Genomic DNA, 26,199 nt, shown 5'->3' with positions numbered 1-26,199 from the left:
GAGCCTAGGGGTTTACCCTGAGTTTTAACAGGTTTTGAGACACTAGAGCCTCCAGAGAAGTACTGTGTGGAGCCAAAGCAGGCCAGGTCCAGAGCTAAGGCAAACTGAACTAATCAACCTTGGATTCTGTCCTTTGAAAGACCTTGAAAGTGAATCTATTACACATGACTAGGACTCCCCAGCAGCTATTAGTTGGATTCTGAAATGTAATGGTTTCATAGACAGTCTTTGGAATCGTGCTAATGTATTAGAGACTGCCAAATCTTTAACAAATCTTGCAAAACTTCGATATTGAAATTGTCTCTTCATATTACCAGAAGGGTAGAATTCTGACTTAATGTTCCCTAGTTCCCTCATTCACATTGATAGTCTATATCATAACTGTAAAACTAAAGGGGCTAGCAAGGCAGATCAGTGGGAACCTCCCAGCAACATACTTTACCATCAGTTTATTTATAACTTGAACCAAAGTTGTGAGTCCGTCACTGTGATCAGCACTATCTATGTCCACCAAGTTAACGAAGTGGTGGAGGCAGCTAAGACCCAGAGATACCTCAGTACTGTGTGTGGTGGGGCAGGTCCCCGTGGGGTACTTCCAGCCTTGGCTGAACCACACAAGGTATCTGCTGCCTGAATGATATATATTTTGGAATATATATATATATATATATATATATATATATATATATATATATATGCTTCCAAAAACATATATGTGTGTGTTGAAGCAACACATTATCCATAAACACACATCTGTGTTTTATAACCAATGTCATCTTCAACACCAGGCTAACACTAGGTGAAAGTCTGGGAGCTTAGCTCAGTCTTAACTCCCTAATAATTTACAAGGACCTTCAGGTGAATCTATATAGTTTGGGTATCATTGATTTGATATGATTTTCCAAACATTAGATTTTTCCATTCTGCACCATTTAAGCTTCGCTTAAAGTGTTCCTCCTTCCTCTCCGAACTTAAGGAGTTTCTTCAATCTGTTCCAGCGGCTCTTTTCCTCTGCACCTTTCATATGACATCTTCCCCGAATTCTTCTAATGCTTTGTTTAGGGTAAACTGAATTTTTCTGTTGCAGCCTCAGGTTAAAGGTCTGCTGGAAGTCAAACATTCAGTCTAAATTCCAAGGTTTTTCATAATCCTGTGCACACGTTCTGCAACTTTATCTCCCCCTCAAGCAACCCAGGCCCCTCCTCCCTAAGGTTTCCTAATGATCTCATGGCCAAGGCATTTGGCCCCTGAGCTCTGGCCAAACCATTCCAGATAGGGGAGATCTGGAGGGGAGTAGGTGAAGATCTCTGCTGGGAAGGAGTGGCGCTTGCATGTAAATCCTGATTAGAGAACTATCAGAGGGAGATGTCCTTTCTCTTTATTTTCTGCTGGTTAGATATCAAACAGAGACAATATAGAGAAAAAAAAAAATCTAACCACAGACACAAAGGATTAAATTAGATTTCTGGTTTGAAGATGAAATATTCATCTTTTACCTAAATGAAAGTCATGAAATGAAATTATTAACCTGTTAACCAAAAAGTTTTCTAAAAGATTGGAGAGCACAGTGGAAATAAGCAGAATTCAAAGGGAATAAGGCCTGCCAACTTATATTTTTGATTCTTTTTTGAAATACTTTGTTTCTAAGTGAGAACAATTGTTAACTGAACAACAACAACAAAAATCTAAATACAAAAATGTAAATATCTACATATAAGAATACATAAATGGAAAAAAGATGACCAATTTAGATATTGTTCTCATGTGGAATATTCAAATAAGGGTATGACTGGTCTCCAAAATCACCAGGTAGATTTATGGTCACATGAAGCCATTATGTGGAACACAATGAAGTGTTTTTAAAACTTCTGTTCTTAAATAACTTAAAAAGTAATGAAATCTTCCTTTCTTTTGACAGTGACAGATAAGTAGAACATATTTTTTAAAATATTCACATTATGTGACCCTTAGGAAGGAGTACATAGCAAACACAATGTCCGGTTCTAGATATCATTCCGTACCAGTAAAATGGCTTGAAGGAGGCTGTCACATTTTTTTAAGCCTCTGGTTTTCCTTGTCTCTCCCAGGTACGTGGTCTTTGTCCACATCCATGCTGTTCTGAGGAGTGTCCGAGAGATAAGAAGACTGAGCAAATCTTGAAGAGAGGCCAATAATAAAGCATTCTACACTCACTCCTAAAATCTCTGTGTCCTACTTAGGAAAACATAATCTAAATTGAAACAATGAACCAAAGGTTTTCTTTCCCCACTTTGAGATTTGCAGGAATACATCTGTTATTACTCATGGAAACTGCAATGGATTACAGAGCAAAGGTAATTCCTACTATCTATTAAGAGTGTCCACTGTGCCCACAACCACTGTCCCATTACAATGGAAGGTTTTGTGACTAGGACACCTTTCTTTTCATCTAGACTTTCTTTTTGAAGATCACAGAGCTTCAAGTTTTGCTTAATCCCCTGCACATTTGGCCAACTATCTAATCAGGGTAGCTGTTAGCTTACTACATCACTTTGTAAAGAAGAGAAAAGAATAGCTGAATTGCTCAGAAGCTAAGCCTGATTAGAATAATAATATGTAACATTCCTCTTTAAATGAAGACCCACACCCACACGGAAGAAGTGGAGTTGTGACCCAGAGAAATACCTCATAGGTAGCCTGTAGCCACCATGGAAAGGATTCCAGATCACCTGACGGACAGGTGATCACCACAGCAGGGTGTTCCTCTTCCCTGAAACCAGTTTGTTTTGTTTGTTTGTTCACTCCGCTTGCCTTTATCAGGGGAAACTTTAAGATTCTTATAATTCGTGTCAAGCACGATATTTAATGGACTGAATGTCAATTTCAAGAAGCAAAGTTCTACTCGAAAGAAAGAAGTACATAAGAAATTTTAAAAAAATAATAAAGTTATAACAAAAGCACGGACTCACATGGAAGGAATTCACATAACATCTGAGGAGGCAGAGAGGGAGGGCAAGAGGAAGGGCCAGAGAGGGAGGGAAGAAGAGGGAGGGGAGAGGTAGCATAGTATTTTCAGAGAACACAGTTTTAACATTGTTGTATTTATTTTTTAATTTTAATGCAGTGAAGAGGGGTATGAATGCTCACTTCATGTTAGCAATTCGTAGCTCTGACGAGTCTGATTCACATCCTGAAATCAAATAGGCAGCCTTGAAAGCTGACAACCGGATGACATGTCCAGCTTCAACAGGAACAGATGTCCTCTTTAGGTGCTTTCAATGGAATTTATAAGATAAATGCAAATTTTTTATGTAGCACAAAAGTTGCTGAAGACATCAGAAAAAAGCACAGCTGTCTGTCTTCCAGAAAATCGTGGTTAATATCATGCATTAGAATAATATAGTCATAATTTATTTGCACATAACTGTAGACTCATTGGTCATATTTCTAAATATACTACTGATTTACAAGCTTTCTTATGAAATATTTACATGTTTTTACTCTGACCCATCAAAAAGGAAGTCTATTTACAAAATCATGATGTTGACATCCGTACATCACAGGATCTAAATGGATTGCTGGGGAATGCCCCAAAAATAGATCAGGATATTATTTTTTTATTTATGTTGTAAGACATTTGCTTAGCAAATCTTTCACAGTAGCATTTAAGAGAATATATTTCAAAGGGACTCATTATGATATTTCAGTTCATGAGAGAATGCTGGCATTGAGATCAGCATAACCTGATATCAACATAAATCACTAAAGGAGAATGGTCAGTGTGTTAGCCAGATATTTAGCTTTCATGGTTATCCAGCTGTATGCTCTTCCTCCTATAAAGAAAATACTTCTCTGAGGCAAAATTCAAGTTATAATTTATGGATTCATAGTAATTTGGGGGGAATACTAAGTGCTAACATCTATGAAAAATGTAAAATGAAGAAAAGAAAAGCAAGAAGAACAAAGAAGTGGATATGAAATAAAACCATCTACTCGAGAAAGCTCTTATTTCTTCCAGAGTTAAAAGATACTAGACTCAAAATGCTTCACATTTAATAACAGTAATGTTATGTGTTGTTTTTTTTTTTTTTTTAGAAAGACTCATAATGAGCCTAGGTCTTGAATTTTTAAACCAATACACATAATCTATCAAACATACATCAGTACCTGGAGAACACGGAAACAGCATAAGATGCCTGAAGAGTCTAGCCTGGAAGCTCCTACTTCCTTGTCCAGAAATTTCAAGGCTATTCCCTCCATCTCCACAGGGATCAGAATGGATCTCACAGATTTGCATTTTCAAACGGAACAGGAAGGTGGTTCAGTAAGGAAGTGCTTGCCATTAACCAGGGGCGATCTGAGTGCAGATCCCCAGAATCCATGTAAGTCCAGACTTGCTAGAACATGACTGTAATCTCAGCACTCCTGCAGAGAACTGAGAGGCAGAGACAGCAGAGTGTACAGGAGTACAGCCTGGATATGCAGTAGCAAACAACAGAAGACCCTCTCTTAAGCAATGTGAAAGGTGACATCAGACACCCAAGGAGACATCTCTGACCTCCACATTTGTACCATGAAACATGGGTGTCTATACTCAAGCCACACAAAAATACATATAAGATAAACAACAAAAATAAATGAATTTGTCGCCGGGTGGTGGTGGCGCACGCCTTTAATCCCAGCACTCGGGAGGCAGAGCCAGGCGGATCTCTGTGAGTTCGAGGCCAGCCTGGTCTACCAAATGAGTTCCAGGAAAGGCGCAAAGCTACACAGAGAAACCCTGTCTCGAAAAACCAAAAAAAAAAAATAATAATAATAATAAAATAAATAAATGAATTTAAGAAAGATGGGATCGAATAATCTGGACCTCAACAGTAGAACAGAAATGGGATTAGATGCTAGAAGGTAGGGTAGCACTCAGTCCTTGCATCCCAAAACATCTGAAGGCTATGGGCTGGTTTTTGTTGTTGTTTTGTTTTGTTTTTGTTTTACCATAAAGACTTCATTACTGGAAAGCCTTTCTAGCTGACTACAACCTCCCTGAAGGAAAAAATACTAATGCCTTTTACATCTAACTCACTCCAAGTTTGAACTTCCCAGATAAGTGATGCTAAGAGTGAGTAAAACTAACAATGATCTTGAGAATATTTATAGAACTTAGGATGTCCTGGGAAGTATCCAAGTCATACTCAAACACACACAGATCCATATACCTCTTTATGGAATTGAGCAAGGCATCTCTTGAAGGTGCATGCAACTACCAAAAGAAGTGGTATGTCCTTACTGTAGGCTTCAGAGGCAGAAAAGGCACAAACATAGGACCAGTGAAGTTTGGGGAAGGAATATTTAATGGAGTTTATTCCAAAAGGAATCATGCTGTAGTGTGTGGCTCACCTCCCAGCACCTTATAAGACTGGCAATTACTCCTGCATTGCATCTGATATCTTCTAATTCAAACCCTTATTATCTAGTTTGATTGTCTTAACTCAAGAGGAGCAAATTATTTCCTTTGCTACCAATTACTCTAGACTCAGCTGTATGGCCAAGTAACAAAATTCCTTCCCCAGTCAAAATGCTATATTCAGACATACTGTGATTATTTTTGGTGCTGTCCTTTGGCAAGAGAACTCTGTGCAGAAGGGCTGGGGCTCAAACACTATAACACTTCCTCCAATTCCCTTTGCTTTCTTACTTCTTTTTTTTTTTTTTTCCAGAAAGTTGCTAATGCTGTAGGTTGAGATTTAGTGGTTGAAATGGAAGCTTCTGAAGCTGGACTGTGACCACCTGAGCAAGGCTGATGTGGCAATGCCAGAAAAAAAACAAAGCATCACAGGACCATCAGCAGAAAAGTAACAAAGGTTGGAGGTTACTCTAGGTCAAAGGAAGCGCTTAAGGCTACTCAAGTTTTAAAGTCGCTGGTGCAACTCAAATCAGCCTTGAATGCTTAGCATCACTTGTTTCCAGCTGATTGCCTCTCCCATTGTGCTCAGGTTCATTGGTCACTAGGATGCTGCTTTTACAGACTTTATTGTGAGGGACTCAAATTTTTCAAGGTGACATCATATAACAATAATTGAACTTGGTCTTGGAGTCATCTCAGAACAGTGATAGGTCCTCCAGCTCACAGAAAAACAAAAAGACCTTTCACAGATGTAGGTTGCTATGATTAGTAACACTTCTCTGTCCACTGTCACCAAGGCTGCTACTGTAGGTAATTCCCAAAACTTGAATCCAGTAGATCCAGGCAACTTTATGTTAGGGCAACATGTAGACCGAAACAAAAGTAATTAACCCCACAATATCTGCCCTAAATTGGCCAGAAGATGCAGCTAGTTACATTCCATCAAGCACTCAGACATTAGAGCTGTGGAAAGACAACCAGCCTAGTGAGTTCCTTGTGCCTTCCTACAAGTTGAGCTTTGGAGGAAGAAGTAAATATTATGAAGGAATGGTCATGAGCTGGAAATCAAATTTACCCTAAAGACAAACGGATTGAAAGAAAGAAAAAAAAGGGAGAGAGAGGGAAGGAGAGGAGGAAGAAACTGCACTCCAAAAGAAACATTGACATGGATTATGATGTTTGCAAGTGTTTATGTAAAAGAAGGAGGCAGGATGTGTTACTCTGTTCTAGAAGGCTTCCGTACTGGCACTATTTGGAATAAGATGTGTTGTGTCTGAAATGTCAGGTAAGTATGAACTGCAATGAGCATGGTGGTTATTTTCTTCTCCAAGGAATGCCCACGAATTCCTATCTTTTATGGAACAATGGAGTCATTCTTTGCCCTGTGTTTACTGAAGGCATCCCTTAATCACTTTGAAGAACAGTTTCCTTTTTTTTCCACAAACCTTGAGATCACAGGCATGTGGGAGTGGGGATAATAAAGGTGCTTGTTAGGCATTAAAACCCTAATTGGATTAGTGGTGTCACACTGCAGACATTAGCTTCATTTCACCCTGCGAATAGAAGGAGTTTCCAGAGTGGGAAGCCATACCATAGTGTCTATGACCACCTTGTTGAAGACCAGGCTGTACACAACACAAAAATAAATAAGTCAGTAAATCAATCAGTCAATAAATAATCTCTTCCCCGGTCTCAAAGTCTGACTTATGGCTTACTTTAACCCCACCCCTTCCTTCTCCTCCACTCCTTCTTTGTTGAAAACAAGGACTCTGACAGAGACAGGGATTTTCTTCTCAAACAAAGCACACTGATAAAATTATGCTGTCAGAGGACAAAGAACAGGTAACCATCTGCCTCATGATGCTTCATTCTTTTTGCAACTGAGAAGGTGTGGTGACGTACTTGTCATTCCAACACACAGGAGAATGAGGCAGGACGATCAGATCAAAGCCAGTCTTAGCTACACAGCAAATTCAAGGCTCCATAAAACCCTGTCTCAAAAAATTAGAAACAAAACACCTCTCAAGTCCATTGAATGATGCAGAGAAATGGGAGTCAATGTCCCCTGATGGTGGAAATGTCTAATGGTGTAGCACTGTGGAAAACAATACGAAAATTCAACATCAGAAAATGAAAAATGGTATCACCATATGATACTGCCTCTCTGTTGTTGCAGTAACTTAAAGGTGAAAAGAACCCAGTGCCCATTAAATGATGAAAGCATACACAGCACTTAAGATAAACAGCTGATGGACTATTTCTCAGATTTTAAGAGGAAAAAGATTCTGAAGCAGCCTGAGTAGACCTTAGAGAAAATATGACAAATGAAATGAACCCCTCACAAAAATGGTGAGTACTTCAGGAGTCTCCTCATATGAATTACTGAGGAATGTCAAAGCATAAATATAGAAAACAGAACAGTGCTTGCTCAGGGCTGCATAGAGGGGGGCTTGCTGATTAATAAGCAAGGGTTCAGTCTTCAAGTCTGCCTATTCCCTTTGACTTTAGTTGAATATGTGACTGCTCCAACCACCGGATTATGCTGGATATAACACCATAGGACTTCTAAGTCAGGTCACAAAGGGCTGTCCAGACTATACAATTTGCTTAAGAAAGGTACATGTGGTCATTCTAGCTACATGGACTGTTAATGCAGAAAATCTACTCTATGTGCTTCAGTGGACATACCCAGCTGAACTCTTAGCTTGCCACACCTTTGAGCAATTACATGAGGTATCCATTTGAGAGCTGGACAAGTGAACTGTTTCCATATCTCTCTCTCTCTCTCTCTCTCTCTCTCTCTCTCTCTCTCTCTCTCTCTCTCTCTCTCTCTTTCTCTCACACACACAATCATAAGGAAAAATTTGTTTTATATTGCAAAATTTGAGAAGGCAGTGTAAGATGTTGTAACATTGTATTCATGCATTCAGACTACTGTAACAAAATACCATAATCAGGGTAGCTTATCAATAATAAAACTTATTTCTCATAGTTCAAAGACTTGAAATTCAACATCTGACACCAGCAAATTTGATGCCTAGTGACAATTCACTTAGTGATTCATAAGCACCCTAAAACATCTGTCACTCGAGACAGGGTGGGATAAGTTTTTATCCATGTTGGTATGAGTACACACACACACACACACACACACACACACACACACACACACATGTGAATATATGTATCTATTTGGTGTGCATGTTGTGTGTATAGATGTATGTGTGGAGGAGGGGTGCACATTATGTGTATGCATGTAGAGGCCCAAAGACGACAACCATTTCCCATGCACTCTCCACCTTTATTTTGATACAGTCTCCTTCACTGGTCTGGAGCTTGCCAAGTATTCTTAGCTGGTTGGCCAATTAGCCCCAGATATCCACCTGTCTCTGCCTCCTGAGTGCTGGGATTATAAGCAACTGCTTCTTTGCCTTTTTTTCTTTTTTTAACATGGATATATAGATTGGAACTCATGTCCTTTAAGACAAGCATGTCACCATCTCCCCAGTTGATCAACAAGTGTGTTTGGAGAGCCACAAACATTGAGACCATTGCTCAATGTATTTGTCCTGACAATGGCATAGCAACAGGAACTCAGAGAATGGAAGAGTACAGCAAACAGAAGATTCCAGTGCCAGTGGAGAAAGGATGCTGACAATATCCAACTTCCTGGGTTTTCTTAAGGAATGGAATTTGTAAGGAAAAGCAAAACATTTAACATATAAAGAAGCTCTTCCTGGGAAACTGTGCCATAACCCTGGTGCTAATTCTACAGCCACATGCCACAAGGCATCATTGTCACAGTGATCAGCTGCAGGGGTGGCTTTCCTCCTTGTCCCAGCCTGACAGTTAAGGGCTGCATCCTAATAAAGACAGAATAACATGAAGTCATTTAAGCTGTCGGAGTGTGTTAGCTGGCAGATGCTCACCTAACTCACACAGATGTGCTTTGTCACCGTGTGACTAACGCTCCGCGGAAGTGAGGAGTCAAGTGTTAAAAATCCAGGGTAGTGGAGTCCTTTGAATAGCTTCCTATTTTGTTCTAGTCGTTTTCACACACCCCTCAAAAAAATCTGCCATACATGTGATTATCTCACAAGGATAGAGAAAAAAGCAAAACGAGTTATCAGGGACTTCTCTCTCACAGCACATCCAAATCTATATATTATATGCTAGGAACTGGGATGTAGCACAGCTGGGAGAATATTAGCCTAACACTGTATCCTAAGGCCCTAGGATCACTTCCCAGCTCTGCATAGAACTAGGCACTGGTGGCACATGCTTCCAGCACTCCTGAGGTGGAAGCAGGAGGATCAGAGGTTTAAAGTCACCCTCTATTACATAAAGAGTTCAAACTTAGCCTGGGATACAGAAGACCCTGTCTTAAAAACAAAAACAAAGTCTAATCACAAATGGCATTAGGAAATGTGGTAGGGCTTTGACGTTTTGTAATATTTAATACTATTTTATATTAGAAACTGTTAGTGCTCTGTGTATTAGAGTTTATCTATGTATCTGAATGATTACGTTTTTTAACTTTTTATCTCAATTTATCATTAAATAAAATTCTACAGTAAATTATAGTAGTGACATTTTGATACAGGCATACACTGGGTACTGATCAATCAAATCACAATAAATAAGCCTATCCATCACTGAAAACGTTTATCACCTTTCTAAGACTACCGGAGAGAAGATTCTCCTCCAGGGCACATTTAGAAAACTTTAGATCATATGTGTGCATCTGTAACTGGTTAATTTTATCACTAAGTTCATTTTTTCCTTTGCCACTTTACTCAGAGATGTTCTAAGCAAGTAGCCACCATCATTGTTTTTCTGATTTTTCCACAAATAGTCAGAAGTTTTATGTAGAATGTCACTAAATTTGTTGCTCGCCACAAGAGGTGAGTCACAATCATCAAATGCAGTTATCTCAATATGTTCTTTAATTATTTCACACTGTGGACTTCCCACACTCTCCATGCTACCAGCGGAGTCTTTAGAAACTGTAGGTCTCACTGAGTTGGAGAGCCAGCTCCAGATACCACCAAGCCCACTAGAGAAATCCATCCTTATAACTCTGTTTCTCTGAACCCCTCCTGTTACTACACTCTGTAATAGTCAGGCATATAATCGAGAAAAATGAGTATATAAACTAAAAGGGCATTTAATAGATGAACTTTCATGTTATGGTCTGGGTAGTCCAAGGATGACTGCTTTGCACTAGAGAGGCTTCCAACCTAGGAGTAGTTCAGTATACGTGGCTGGCTGTTTCAGCATTCCCAGTCTGGCCCTGAATGCCTGAGAGATGCCTAGAGAGCTTCTGGTCTTCAGTCTATGTTGTAAAGACTGAAGAATCTGGTTATAATATCAACAAAAGAATAATCAGCAACAGGATATCAGCAACTAGCAAGAGTGAAGGCAAGTAGGCAAAAAGCCAATGTTCTTTCTTCTTAGTCCTTATATCAAGGCTGGCACCAGACAGTGCTGACCACATCTGTCTTTCTACTTCAAATGATCTGATCAAACAAGTCCCTCACAGGAGTGTCTAGAGATTACATTTTACTTGATTCCAGACTAGTTAAGCCCTCACAATTGATGTGGCTCATAATCCAGAATTTGGTTTATATCTGTATGTATTTATCATGTAGGGTCTCACTGTGTAGTCCAGAATGGCCTAGAACTCATGCCTGTTCCTCCTCCCAGCCTCCCAAGTGTTGACATTATAGACATGTGACACCACACCTAGGTCAGCCCCAGTCTTCTATTCTCAACCCCCTCCCTATTCGCAAAGGAGATATCAATTTTAACCTGCATACATGTCTATACAATGGTTGTTTATATGATCTTAACAATTACACAAATACATATCTATCCACCGATGTAAAATTATATATATATATATAGTATGTTCTTAAAAGGAATTAGTTTAACTAGATGCAAAATAAGCTGAAAGCTCAAGCTGGGCCTAGTGACCTGAAAAACTTAGTAAAACTTTGTATCAAAACAAAATCACTGAAAGACCTGGGGCTACAGCTAAGTGACAGAATGCTTGCCTAATATGAGTGAAATGAGAGAGGCATGGGGATCAATATTCAGTATTAAAAACAAGAAAAGATAAAGTGGGGACCTAGGTTACATGCACTGAAAGCTTGACAGCGACCAAAGCACCCCTTGATCTCTACATCATGCTGTCCAGTAGAGAAAGATATACTGCTCCTCTCTCCCCAGGGTCTCCAACTCCACAGAAGTACAAGCGGCCCAACTATCCTGCTTCCAGACACCTCTAGTTTGTGTGACTCAAGGTGACTTGTCTCTCCTTTGTTCATCTATATTTTCTAGTTTTTTCTATTCCAAACAAGAATTGTCACCTAATTTCCAATTAGGTCCAACAATGTTCAGCATTACCCAAGACGCTCCACGAGTTCCCTGTTCTGGATCCAGTACACATTCTGAGTCGTTAGCTTTTGGGCTAGGGAACTTGGCAGAGCAGCACATCATTTGGGGCTAATTTGAGATCTGTCTGGTACTTGGTTACCATCTGTTAAAATAATCTAAACAATATAGGATTAGAAGCTGGATGAGACTCACTGAAGGGTGGCTTGAAGCAATGGGAAAAACAAGTCAAGAATTTATAGACAGTTTTACTTCTTATTCAACAGACGTATTTGACTCATTTGTATTTTAAAATGTGGGCTTCTCTCTTCCTCTAAATTCTTTCACACAAAGATACATATTCTCTGTGAATATCATCTAAGTAAAAATGTGCTCCTCCTGTTAGAAATGTGAGCATATAAGGCAATATGATGAGACTCTACCAAGACAGAGGAAGTAGGATGTCAACCTGACAAACAGCCCATACTTAAACAAAAAATCACTAGCCTTAGGCAACCTAAGAAAACCATGTCATAATCTTCAAAAATATCCAAACATGAATTGTCAAATGAGAGAAAATTTTCAAGATTTCATCTACGGTGCCATATTGTAATAACATCAGCCAGTTCTGTCGACTGCTGTGTAACAAAGCACCCCAAAACAGAGTGACTTAAAGCAATATTTTGTTAGCTTACTGTTTCTTACATTCAGGAGACCCAGAGCAGCTAAACTGGGTGGAATGTTCCAGGAAGTCTTATGAGGTCATGAAAAAGACGTTAGACGCAGTCCACAAAAGGACTGAAGAGTCCACAGGCACCGTGACTCACTCCTGAACTGTGCAGAAGGGCTTCATGCCTCAGGGGGCTTCAGAGTCCCAAAACTATGGGCTGCTGGCTGGTGAGTCATCATGAGTGACTGACCAGGAAGAAACCACGTTCCTTCTCTGACCAGGTCTTACAAAGACATATCGTCACCGTATCACATTCCATTTGGTAGAAGTGAGTCTTAGAGGGTCCAGTCCACACACAAGCAAAGAGGAGTTAGAACTTGTACTTAGGGGGAAGACAAAGAATGTGCACACCCCTTACATCTTATAGAGGATTATGTCAAAAAAAATTTCTCTTTTTTTATTCAAGGGAATAAATATTCACTCCAGAAATCTAAGCAACTCAAGTATATTACAAGAAGCTCTGGGACTGGAATTGTAGCACAGTTGCTAGAGTGCTTGTCTAGCATGTAGAAGGTCCTCAGATAGGTTTCCAGTAAAACATAAAATGCTTGTGGTAGTGCATACCTGGTATCCCAGGGTCTGGAAGGTAGAGGCAGGAGAATCAGAAATTCAAGTTATCCTCAGTGTCTTAGTTTGATTTCTCGTTGCTGTGATAAAACTTCCTGACAAAATCATCTTGGAGGATTTTTTTTTTTCAATTCATAGTTCCAGGTCACAGTCTGTCACTGCAGTGAAGTCACAGCTGCAGGATTTGGGACCAACAGTAGGTCACACTGAGTCTGTAGTTAAGAAGCAGAAAGATGAATGAGTTTAGCTTCCTTCCTCTCTCTTTTTCTGTCAGTCTAGAATTCAGGCCAAGGAATACGGTTCTATCCGTAGTGGGAGGGTCTTGTTGCTTCAAAGTAATTAAGATAACCCACCACAGACTTGCCTAAAGGCCCATTTCTCAGGTAATTCTGGATTCTGTCCAGCTGGCAATTAACACTAAACACCACAACAGGCTATGTAGTTAATCAGTGCTGGGATAGATGAGAGTCTAGCTCAACATTGAAAGTAAAATAGACTGTTATTATAAAATAAAATAAACTGAATCTCTGAGATTTTAGGAAGGTAAGTGAACTTCAAACTATTTCAGAAAGCACTGAAACCAAGAGAGTCAGGTCATAATGCCAAACCTTGGTCACAATGGCTTATATTATCCCCATTGCAGGCTTTCATAGAAAGCCCTCATCTGCCCTCATCTGTCGTCCAGGGTTTCCACACTCTACAGACAGCTCATCAAGGATCGAGAGTAGTGCAGAAAATGAGAATATGCAAAGACCCGTAAGAAAACAGTGGCTAAGTTCAAAGGCAAACCAGAACTCATTATACTGCTGCTAGTCTCCTTTCCTCTCTGTCATTGTTTTAGACGGCTGAGGGACTACAAATACAATCATATAAATTGACACCTCATGCAAAGCAGGCTTGTAGAGTCCATGACACAGGCTCTTAAAAGAAAAGCCAGACAATAGACTGAAAAACATGCTTTCAATCTGCAGAGTAACCCATTCTTCAACACAGTTTATTCTCTTCAGCCACCTACACACAGATGCATGATTACTGCCAGTGGGCTGCTTTTGTGTACAAAGGGTGGCAGTGGAAGACAGTGGTCTTTGGGAACACATTGCAGAATGAGGATGAATCGTTAAGAATGGAAAGCAGTTCAGCACATTGGGTTTTAAGAACTTATAAAATCCTCACTACAATAAAAAAGTAAAGAACAGAGTCATTCTATAATAGTAGGTACTATTATAGGAAGAAAAGAACTATGTGAATGGAAAGGGATCCCCAAAGACAGTAAGTATACACAAGCTTCCCCATAAAAGACAAACCCACACTGAACCCTATGCTGATAGATTTAACTGTCAATTTAACATGGCCTAGAATTATCTGGGAAAAGAGTTTTAATGAATAATTAGCTATGACTGATTAGATTAGCATATGGGAATGTCTATGGAATATTGTCTTGTTTGTGAATTGATATAAGAAGACCAAGTCTATTGTGGGTGGCACCACTCCCTAAGCAGGGGATTCTGAACAGTTTAAGAGTAAAGACAGCTAGTTGAGCAAAACTAACAAGCAGGGAGCATGGATGTATTAATTTCTCTCTGTTGTTGATTGTGAATATGATGTGGCTAGCTGCTTATGTACCTTCCTTGACTTCTTCTCAATGATGGACTGTAATCTAGAATTATAAATGGAATAAACACTTTCCTCTCTTAAGCTTTTGGTCAGGATATTTTATGTTAGCAAATTAAATAAAACTAATACAGGCCCTGTTGTCAATGAAGAGAACTTATGAAAATTAGAAAAAAAAGTGCACACACACACACACACACACACACACACACATATATTCAGTTTTTGCAAGGGAATTTAGCATAATATGCAAAGCTACATTGCATTTGAGGAATCTAAATATGCTTTGCAAGATAGGATTTTACCAGGTTAGAGTTTGAGGGAGGTGTTGTGTTATGACATCACAGACCCATTCAGGTGTTGCTCAGCCCTCCTGAGGTGGCAAGAGACCTCCGTTAAAAAAAAAAAAAAAACTACTGCAGACATAAGAAATGTTACTGACAGAGATATGTAGCATGTTTTAAGTACATGGACGTAGTAGCAATGGTCTAGATAATTTTATGGAAAATTCTCTTGACTGTAATCTACATGATGGTCAAATGACCATGCACAAGAATCAGAACTCTCACCAGCAGAGTCACATATCAACTGTGCATATATCCTTTAGGATCCAGGGTCATGGCATTACCTTAGTCTGCTCATTTAGGAGAGCCTGAGTTGTATTTCATTTACAGTAACAGCATTTATCACAATTTCATGCACACCGTAAATAGCTATGCTTATTCTCCTAAAACATCAGTGACCTGCTCATGTTCTTTCTCAGACTCCCCCAAATTCTATGACTTTTACTTACTCAAAAATACTTAGTGTGTACTTGAAAATAAATCAGTGAAACTGACTTTTTCTTTTCTACATGGCAAAAAAAAAAATTAGTAGGCTTATACCATATGTTTCCAGGTAGCATCATAATAAAGTAAGTCTTGCTTTTCAATATATATAATACATGTCTACTAAAAATATCCAAATGGCTCGCCTTTAAGACTTAAATTTGAATTCTTCTTTGCATGTACATTAAGGAGGATAACTCCAATATTCAGGGAAATTTTTAATTAAATCTCTTCTGTGAATTTAAAGAGCACGATGGAGGGTCAGGGATGTGGCTCATTGATAGTGCATTTGCTTGGCATGCACAAGCACTAGGTTCTATCTCCAGCTCTGCAAATAAATAGATAAATAAACCACACAAGGACCATTTCTTCTTGTGCAATGAAAGTCATGGTCTCTGTGCTATATACTTTCAACTAAAACTTAGTCTAGCCAGTGCATATGCTGATACCTTCAACCTGGGCTGGAGACATAATTTAGGACAAAAAAATGCATGGTAACCTTAGGAGCCTCCCAGAGAATTGGAGTAGAATTGTGTTTGGAGAGAATAAGATCACAGTGGGCAAGGTGGCCACAATGAGGAGAAGTTAGCAGGGGAGATGAGACAGGGCTTAAGGAGCCATCAGTTTGCAAAGTAAATGAAAACTTCAGATTCATATAGTTAGGCACATCCACATCTTCAGACCAGACAGAGACAGGGATGGGGGTGGGCATGGTAAGCTACTCAAAGGCTAAAATCCCCAAAACTTTTCTCTATCTCTTCAATATAGTCATCTCTGAGAAAATACTTAAAAAAAAAATTGTGTGCATATGGGCATGATATGTTCTAAGGGCCAGCATACACGTGTCATAGCATATGTGTAGAGGTAAGAGGCTAACAATAACCTCAGCTGTCTATCTTCACCTAACACAAGACAGATTCTCTGTTGTTCACTGCTGGGGATGCCAGACTACTTGTCCTGGGAGCTACGGGGCATTTTCTGGTCTCTGTGTCCCAAAGAGTCCTCATAGTCTTCACTGGAGAAGCACTGGGGTTCTAGGCATAAGAACTGGGGGCCCCATGCTTATAAATCCCCAGCCTGAATTTTTACTCTTCAAAAAAAAGATGTATTTGTTTGTTTGTTTTGTTTGGGTGCTTTCCCTGTGTGTATGTATGTACACCGTGAGTCCCGCTGCCTTTGGAGATCAGATGAAAGCATTGGCTACCCTGGGACTAGAGTTATGGATGGTTGTGAGCAATCATGTGGACTGGAAACTGAGCCTGGGTCCACTGCAAGAGCAATATCTACATAAAAGAGGTAGATAGTCATGGGTTGTTGAATGATGTAGTTTCCTCTGCACCTAAAACACCATAATAAATGTAAGTCCATGCATTTTTACATAGGTATGTGTGTGTGAGGGTGGGGGTGGATTCACAAGTGCATTTATGTCCCTTACATAATTAGCCCCTTGATAACAGTTTTCTACTACAGCCCCTATGAAGTAGTCATCTGTCTAGATACTAACCCTAAAATATCATTAGTGATAATAATGGTAACAATGATGTCATGGGGCTGTCCTTTGCATAGGACAGCGTACTGAGTTTACTTAATTCAAGGTTTGCCTCTGTGGTTTGTTTCTAAGTGCCAGTGATTTCTTGCTTAAGGCTATGGAATTTTTTTAAAGAGGCTGTTTGCTTTGAGTATGTTGCTCTTGCCCTGCTCTTTCACAGTAGAATCTTCTCTTGAAATTGAAAATTCAAAGATGATCAATAAGTGTTAGAGGACTCTATGAGCACCTTCAAAATCAAATTGGAGTTCTCTCTGGGCTCTCATAAGCTTCTGAGTTGGTTATCATGGGTGCCAGCTGACAGTTTCTATGATGAGGTCAACCTCAAGGATCTGTCCTTAAAATGTCATAATTCAGAAGTTTACTTCAGTGCCATTCCCAGACCTGTGAGGAAGACTCTATGTGTTATGTACCAAGATACACTTATTAATTAGCACTGATATATTACCACTGGAGTGAGATTATCTCTTGCGCATTTATTGACATCTCTGTGTTTACACTGTTACAGCAAAACCACTTTACATTAGTAAGAACTCAATTTACTCCATGAGCAAAGTTATGTAACTAGCTATAAGAAATGCAAAAGCAATTTGCAAATATGAAATTGCTTTAAGGAGCAAATGTAGAGAATGATGCTATTAAGATTATCATCAAAATTCAATTAAATGTTCACCAGCTTTTAGTTATGAAAAGGGAAGACACACAAGCCTGAAATGCTAGCCAACTGTTAAATATTAATTAATGAAAGTAATGTTTCCTGATTTAGCCCTGAAAGTTGGTAAAGCATCTCAAATAAATGTTGACTGAAAGCAAATTTTGAAATTACCTAGAGTTTCATTTGGCAAGTCTTAGGAACTTGAACTCTCACACATATTTACTGTTTAAGCTTTTTTTTTTCTGCCATGTGCAAAAAGTTTCCTTTTATTTCCTCCTGTTGAAAGAGTTCCTTTCACCCATATATGGCTCTAAAAATATAAACCACTTTAGAGTGGCTGTTGAAATTATTCACTCTTAGCCCAGAGCTAATTTTAGATTTTTGTTCCTAACAATATCGTCTGGGAAAATTTTGTGTGAAAATAGGATTGTAACACACACGTAAAAACTTTGTGGTGTTTTCTAAGGGAAACCTCATACATTAGGGGTGTTATTTTACTTTTCAGAAAATCTGTTTAGCCAAACGTTGCCTATCACTATTCACTTCTAACATCCAAGTGTGTGTTCCAGAGAACTTTGAACACCTTTACTGATTTCAAAGCAGGGCCATATCTATGCGATGACATCACCTTCCACTCCCTTGTGCTGGGAACTCACTGTTCTCTGAACTGAAAGTCTGGAGCTAGTGCCAAGGGTTGTCTCACCTGTGAGCACATTTCCCATAAGCCTGGTCAGACCTGCCTGGGCAGCTGATGGATTTGGGTGGTGATGTCCACCTCTGGTTTTGGACTGTTCTAGACTGATTCTTCAGTCTTGTTAAGACTACCGTCAATGCCACAGTGAATGGTGGTCATACCTGCAAGCCTGCCATTGTTCCCACTTGGTTGACCTGTCTGCTGGCAGTGAGGAAAGTACTGTAACTGCTTAAGAATAATCTGGAATGGCCAATAAAAGAGACTCTGACCCATGAGAGCAGGGAATTAGACAGCTAGTTTACTCTGAGCATGGAGGATTCAGGCAAAGGTTCTTGTGTTGGTCTCTCATCTGATCATGATCCTAGGCTGAGTTTCCTAGGGACAGAGACACAATGGATTCTAGAGCTTCAGTAGACCTCTGTAGTAAAGTGACAAACTGTCTCCTTGTCTGGCTTACACTGTTGAAATAGCTTGATAAACAAAACAAAAAAATGCAAATAGGATGCAGCTTGGCTCCCCCTGTAACAGGATAGTAGGGCCTGCTGCTGCTTGACAGAGAGTCTCACACTGGAGAACAATAGTTGATAAAAATAACCTCAAACATTTCAGAGATGTTAATCCTCAAATTTGCATTGTGGTTTCACTTTCTTGACAGAATTCTTTAGCAAGTAGAAGGAGACACTCTTTTCTGGGATTAAAAAAAGAAAGGAAAGGAAAGGAAAAGAAAGAAAGAAGGAAAAAAATCATCCCACACAGCAAACAGATTGGCACATGAAAAAAAAAATACCATACACATTATCACTACCATATACGAGATATATATCTTATACACAAACACAAATGTGTACAGGGACACACAGAGGTATGCACACACAGGCATAGACATCTACCTATAAATATACACAGACCCACACCAATGAATATATAGATATGTAGAGACTTCACAGACACACATAGACACATACATTGGCATCTACATAGAGACATATAGACCAACATGAACAGATATATCACACACACATACACACAAACTAACATGCACAGACATAGGATATATATATATATATATATATATATATATAGAGAGAGAGAGAGAGAGAGAGAGAGAGAGAGAGAGAGAGAGAGAGAGAGATCTGTGAACATCTAAAGAGAGATATTTTCTCCAATAACATTATTAGATATGTGTGACTTTTTTTCAGCTTTACAAGTAAAAAAGAAAAAGCATTTCCTATGATATGATGCTGCTTTGTTTAAAATGTATTTTTAAGATTCTGAATGGAGGATGAGATCTTTTTCAAGTTCTTTCTGTCTTTTATTTTCTCATTGGTGGTATCTTTCACTGAGTAAACCTGGACAAAGACAGTAGATGAGCCACTGGCCTGACACACCATGTGGAGCCTGCCCTTTGAGAGCAAGTCAACGCCAAAATAGACAGCAAAGGAAAACTAAATCCAGCCTGAACAATACTGGCCCTAAAATAGCCATGAGGTTTATGACCACAGCAGCAGGAAAGGCTGCTGATCATCTGCCAGGATCTTTTCTTTTGGTTTGTCACTATTGAGTGGCACAGAGGACACGAAGCCCCTGTCAAACATACAAGTTCAGAACCCCAAATCAGAGCTACTAATAATAGTGCCTGGTGTGAAGCTGTCTCCTCTGAGAGAACTAATGAGCCCATTTCTGCTGTGATCCTGAGGGGTTTGGGAGAGGTATGTCCAGCTCATCTGCTGGATGGAAGCACCCTATCAGTTTTCTGCGTGTGTTCACTCCTTCATCCTTCACAACAATTCTGTCTGGTAGTTTGGTACTCTCATGGTACACATAAAGAAACTGAGGCTCAGAGGGGAAGCTAACTTGCTTCTCCACAGCAACACAGCTAGAAAGTTCTTTCAGTGGTTACATGCATCTACATGTGCTGGAGAGGAGAGAAACTGTCACCTTTGACCATCAGACACACTACTAAAAATATAAATCCGATTGTCATTTTCAAGCTAATAGTAGAATCATGGGTGCAAAGGAGAAAGAGACTGATCAAGTCCCGGATGGCTGCAGAGTAGGTCAGAGAGACAGCATTTAACTGGGGTTGAGGGGAGAACTCAGAGCAGCAAAGACCACAGCAAGTAGAGGTAAAGGAGGAGCTGCATGCTGCTCTGTGCAGTGGTCCAGACTGGCAGGGAGACATACTGATTGAAGTTCCAGGTTACCATGGATAAGCAGACTTAAGACTGAAGAGGGTCTCACAGTAGAGTTTTGAAGCTCAGGATTTAAGAAGTCTTTGGAATTCCTTATCTTAACCAACAGGCAACAGTTGATGTATGGTAGAGGTTAATTCTCTAAATGCAGAACCCTGACCACCAAGCCAAGAGCCTGGAGGGCTAGGACAAAGTGAAGATAATTACAGGGTTGAGCTGGTTTTGTTTGAGGCAAAGCAGGAAATGAGTAGCCTGGCTGATACTCAGCCTATAAACTCTTGGTAAATCAAAGGTAATTCCTGGTAGAGCTTGCATTTCTTCCATTCTTCATGGGACCAAGAGATACAAACTGCTTTCTGACTGCTAGAGAGGGAGCACACCATCCTTAAATGCACTGAGATCATGACACAAATCCAAACTATTTCTCCATTCCCAAGTAGTGGGTACGTGATTGGGACTGACCTGTCTGTGGCCACAGACAGGTGGTGGGCCATCTTCTGAGAAGGAGTTTTTCCCAATAGTTTTTCATTTCCCTCCCCTAGGAACATGAGGCTTCAGTAGCATGCAGGAAATGTCCAGGGGTGTTGCAAGTTACTTAGCAACAAATTCTTCAGTGGTGTTTATAGAACTGAAAGCCTAGCAACTCATGACGGAGTCACAGGTACACAGGATCTCTGTAGATGAGACTGACAGTTATGGTTGTAACTGATTCAGAAGTGGTCACATGTTACTCATCCAGAAGATAAGCCTAGGCTGAAAGTACAGGAAAACAGCCATGCCCGTTTTATTCACATTTTATAACCTACAGCAAACATTTACTTAGCAATTCCACACTGCCTATCACCGTCTTAGACACTTATGTAGAACTTAGAGTCATACTGAATGCAAATAAGCTGTTAATTATTGCAACCAAACGATGTCTGTATCGTTAGACTGTGATGAATTTTTAAGATACACTGGAGGGAGAGATAGAGTCATAATACAATTCTCTATGAGGGTTTTGAAAGTGCGATCATTAAGATCCGTATGCTTCTGTATTACAGGCAATAAGGTTTTTAAACTGGGACAAAGGAGTAAGCCTTGTGGTCTAAGGTTCCCTTGGCAGCAGGAAAGTCCCTCTTCTCCCTAATAGGATGCTTTTTCATTCTGACTCTAGGGGGAATATCCCTTGAGTCACCAGGATGGCTTCTCTCAGGTAAGAACTGAAGATCCCTGAGATGCCTCCCCTGCTGCTGAGAATCTTATCCAAGGCAGCTGGGGATGACATTAAAGGGGTCTAATTAGAAGTCTAAATTCTGCTCCTCCTGCCCTCTGTAGGGATATTGTCTGAGGCCTGGACAACGTTTCCTAGATGTTAGAAACAGGCACATGATTTGGAATCTCCAACAGCTCAATAACAATTTGGAAAAATAGTAGCAAGAAGACAGTAGATGAGCCATCTGACTTGAAGACGGTGACTCACGCAGATGAGTCATTTACGATCAGCTTGGTGGGTCTCAGAGGGATCAAGATCTCAACTCAGGCAACACTGCACCCAAGTCAACAATGGCAACTCCCTTTTGTGATTCTAGGAAAGGAATCTCAGAACCTTTAGATGAAAAAATAGAGAGGAGTGTGGCTGCTGCGCACAAATGGAGTAGAAGGAGGAAAGATGAAGTAGTCACTCAGGCAAAACCAGGCAGCTTCCGGGCCTTTCCAGTCTCAATTCCGACGTTCTCTGGCACTGGAGCACAGAGCTCAACACGTGGGGAAAGCACCCTGCGCTGGTGTGAACACCTTGGTGACTTGAGTAAATTATGATTTCCCAAGGCAGAATTAGTGTCATCAGTGTGACTGTATGTAGCTGGGCAAGCATTGACAACCCCTCACTCTACCCCACCTGGTTCCTATGAGTTATAACATTGATAATACACAAGCACCAGGCAGAGCCAAAGCTTTTCATTCAAAGTTTCTTTTTTGGTATTAAAACGATGAGTGTATTTTCCTTAAGAACCTTCTAGCAACATGTACAAATAAAGCCACACACAGTGACAAACTGTGCTGCTTGGAGTTTAGCTGATGACATTCTTGTTATTGAAACAGGAAATGACTCAGCCTCAGCCAGACCAGAGAGGATCATATATTTTATTCTGTTTTGTTGGCTCATTTGGAAAAGAAAAAAAGAAAACTATCACAAGACAACCATGTTTGTTTTCTAAATAATGTATTTTCTTTGGAGAGAAAAAAAAAGTGAAATGGAGTTTAAGGTTTTCAGATTTTTAGTTTATGCATTCTAGTAAATGTGAAGGAATTCCTTGATAAGCCATTTTTAAAATATTGCAAAGTAGGTTTCTCACAAGTGTTAGAGTCAAATGACTGTTTTGAGCTACAGAAGATATGTTTAATATTTTGAAGGGGGATGGGTTCTGATTTTGGAGTCCAGCTAGAAGACTTGTCAGCTCTGAATGTTAACATTCTCGCAGTTAGCTGAAACCTGCTTCTTTGTTTAGATAAACTTAAAAATAATTTTAATTAAAGTATATTTCTGCTCTCTTTCCTTTTCCTCCCTCAAGCTCTCCTGTGCTCCCCAACTCCCTTTCAAACTGATAACCTCTTTTCATTATTTTTAAAGTATGTGTGTGCACAAATGCATAAATACAATCTTCAATAAACATTTAGCACATTACTAACTGTTAGAGTTTTCCTAACATCCTGATTTCTTTCTTTCTTTCTTTCTTTTTTTAATTATGACCAGGACTAATCTGAAGTTCATCTTTGTCTGCTTAAACTTTGGGGGCTGTGATAACTGACAATCAAAATCAATTAAACAGACAAATAAAAGAGCCGAACATAGATTAAACACTTTATAAATTTCTATATAAATAGCGGAAATATTTTACCTATTGAACACTAATAATAATAATAACTAAGATAATGGTTTTAGAACAATGCTTTTACCTCTGAAATATTCTTAATTGGACAACTATATTCTGCATTCAATAGTTAGCAGATAGTAACTATTTCACCCACTTAGAGCTTAGATGACTCAGACAGAAAGGCTTTCCGGTCTCTGAACTCAGATGTGTGACATCTCTTGCCAATCATTGGCTTTCTTGGTTAGATAAATCTGCACCCGACACATCATTTTTTTTTTGCAAGGTGACTGTTACCGTTGATGCTGTCTTAGAGCATGAAACCGCAGCCTGCCATGACTTTGGCCTCTTTGTACATGCAGACCCAGCAGGCCTCTCAGGGCAGCAAATGGGGGAGACTCAAGCTAGGACTCCCAGCACACGCGGCAGGCTCCTGCCTCGTTCTTTGGAAATGCCTCACCTCCTTTCCTCTGCCAGCTCAAGTGCAGCCTGCTCAGAGATTAGGAAGCGATGGGCTTTTAAAAAAATTCTTTTCTATCCTTAAATCTCAGAATGAATAGTTTCCATCTGTAATTGTTAGTTTTATATTTTTAAATAGTGAACTACGAAGCAGAATGTCTCATTCATTATCTGTGAAGTGATTCAGGCATTGGCTGTGTACAGCTCTGTCAGTAGAAACACAACAGTCGTTTTTCTCTGGTGGGGGGGAGGAAAAATTTATAAAGACAGTTCCTTTTTTTCTTCTTCCTTTCAGCAAATTCTATACTGTCAGTTATCTGCTGTTTCCACACTCTGCGTAGATCTAATTTAGGTATTAAAAAATATTCCAGACATTATCCTGGATTGCCAGTTATGCAAACATGTGGTTTCAACCCTCCCTTTTAAATCTGAAGCAGATTATTTCTACAAATGGGTAAAAATTTGACTTTCCTAAAGTGTGGTTTGTGATGCCCGTGAGCCTATTCAGGAAAACCACAGGGCCTGACATGTCCTCTGTGTTATTTTGCCTAGGACATGAAGAGTCCTTTGTAATTTTAGATTTTTGAGATGACAGCTTTTCAGAGTCGTGTGCTTTCTTGTGCTCTGTTATAAAATGTTTTTCCTTAGTGATTTAAGAAAGGATCTATGTACCCCTCCACCTGGCGAGGGCTTCTAACTCTTGAGATTGACTTGTGATATCTCACCACAGACATTGAAGGCATTGTGGTGAGGCGCTCAGTTCCGCAGAGGGTCAGTCACACCTTAACAGTTTCACGCTGCCATGACAACATGTTAGTTTTTAAAAGTATCTTTTTTGAATACGGGGCATCAGACAGTTCTAGGATTTAACTCCTAATGAGACTATGCATTTGAACAGGATAACCTTTGTAAGCAGTTAAAAATATCATATCAACAAGGGGATTTTCTTTCATTTGCGCAGTGTCTGAACAATTTCAGCAAAAATATTTTCTAGTTTGTCAGTTCCTAAAAATAATCACTAGAAGCAGTATTAGGACACAGCCTGTGTTTATGAATCTGCTAATCACAAAAATACATAATGCCTTATTTGGAAAGTAAATCCGAAGCCTTTCCTTCAGCCTATAATTTGTCTTTACTCAGTTATAAATTCCAACATCCCTTAAATTACATTGAGATAGCCAGCAGTTCCTGCAATGTATGTATGTCTCCATTTGTGGGTCTCTGTGTGCACGTCTGTATTTGTGAATGTGTCTGTGTGTGCATGTCTATTCCCAACCAAAGCTTTCCTGGCTGAGAAGAAAACTCCAAACAACCCAAGACATCAGTGGGGGAAATTTGTATTTGAGATCAGGTGGGATAAACAAGGCCTGGATTCAAAAGAGGATCTGGGGAACTGCAGCAAGTAGAATCCTGCAACAAGAATTCCAGCCAACTGGAACCCAGAAGACACCAATGTGGAAAAGGACACATCAGTATTGCTGTGCTTGTTAATTGTTTGAAAGACAATAGATCACCTACTATACCTATAACAAAGAAGACACAGAAATGTAAAGGGGGAAAAAAGCCACCCAGTACCCAGCTTTTATTTTGTTGTGGTTTGTTTGTTTGTTTGTTTGTTTTGTTTTGTTTTGTTTTGTTTGAGACAGGGTTTCTCTGTGTAGTTTTGGTGCCTGTCCTGGATCTTGCTCTGTAGACCAGGCTGGCCTCTAACTCACAGAGATCCACCTGGCTATGCCTCCCAAGTGCTGGGATTAAAGGCATGTGCCACCACTGCCTAAATACTGCCCTTGCTTCCTTTCTCCCATGCCCCTTACCATCGCTTGTCATCAGAATAAGGAAAAAACATCTGAAGGATCTTCCTGTGGGATAAGTCAGCATTTGTCACTGTCCTTTTTTATCTTTTGGGTTTTTTTGTCCCCAATCGCTCCTCCTACCCCCTGCTGTGTGTATTTTTCCCTGCCTCTCTGTCTGTCCCTCCTGTCTCTCTTATGTCTCTGTCTCTGTCTATCTGTCTGTCTCTCTCTCTCTGTATCTGTGTGTATATGTATGTATGTATGTGTGTGTATATATGGTGTATGTGAGTGTGTCCATGCATGTGAATATGCAGGTCCAGAGGCCAGAGGAAGGCATTAGATGCCTTCTATTATCTCTTCACTTTACTACCTTGATACAATGTCTCTTGTTGAACTTGAATGCTCCTGTTTGAGGCTAAGATAGCTGGGCTGTAAATGCTTCAGATCCTCTTGTCACTATCCACTGATGCTGAGGTCATAGGCACAAGCAGCCATATCTAGCTTTTAATATATGTGCT

This window comes from Peromyscus eremicus, chromosome 5 (assembly GCF_949786415.1).
Source record: "Peromyscus eremicus chromosome 5, PerEre_H2_v1, whole genome shotgun sequence".
NCBI lineage: Eukaryota > Metazoa > Chordata > Mammalia > Rodentia > Cricetidae > Peromyscus > Peromyscus eremicus.
Note: the sequence above shows the minus strand (reverse complement) of the source record.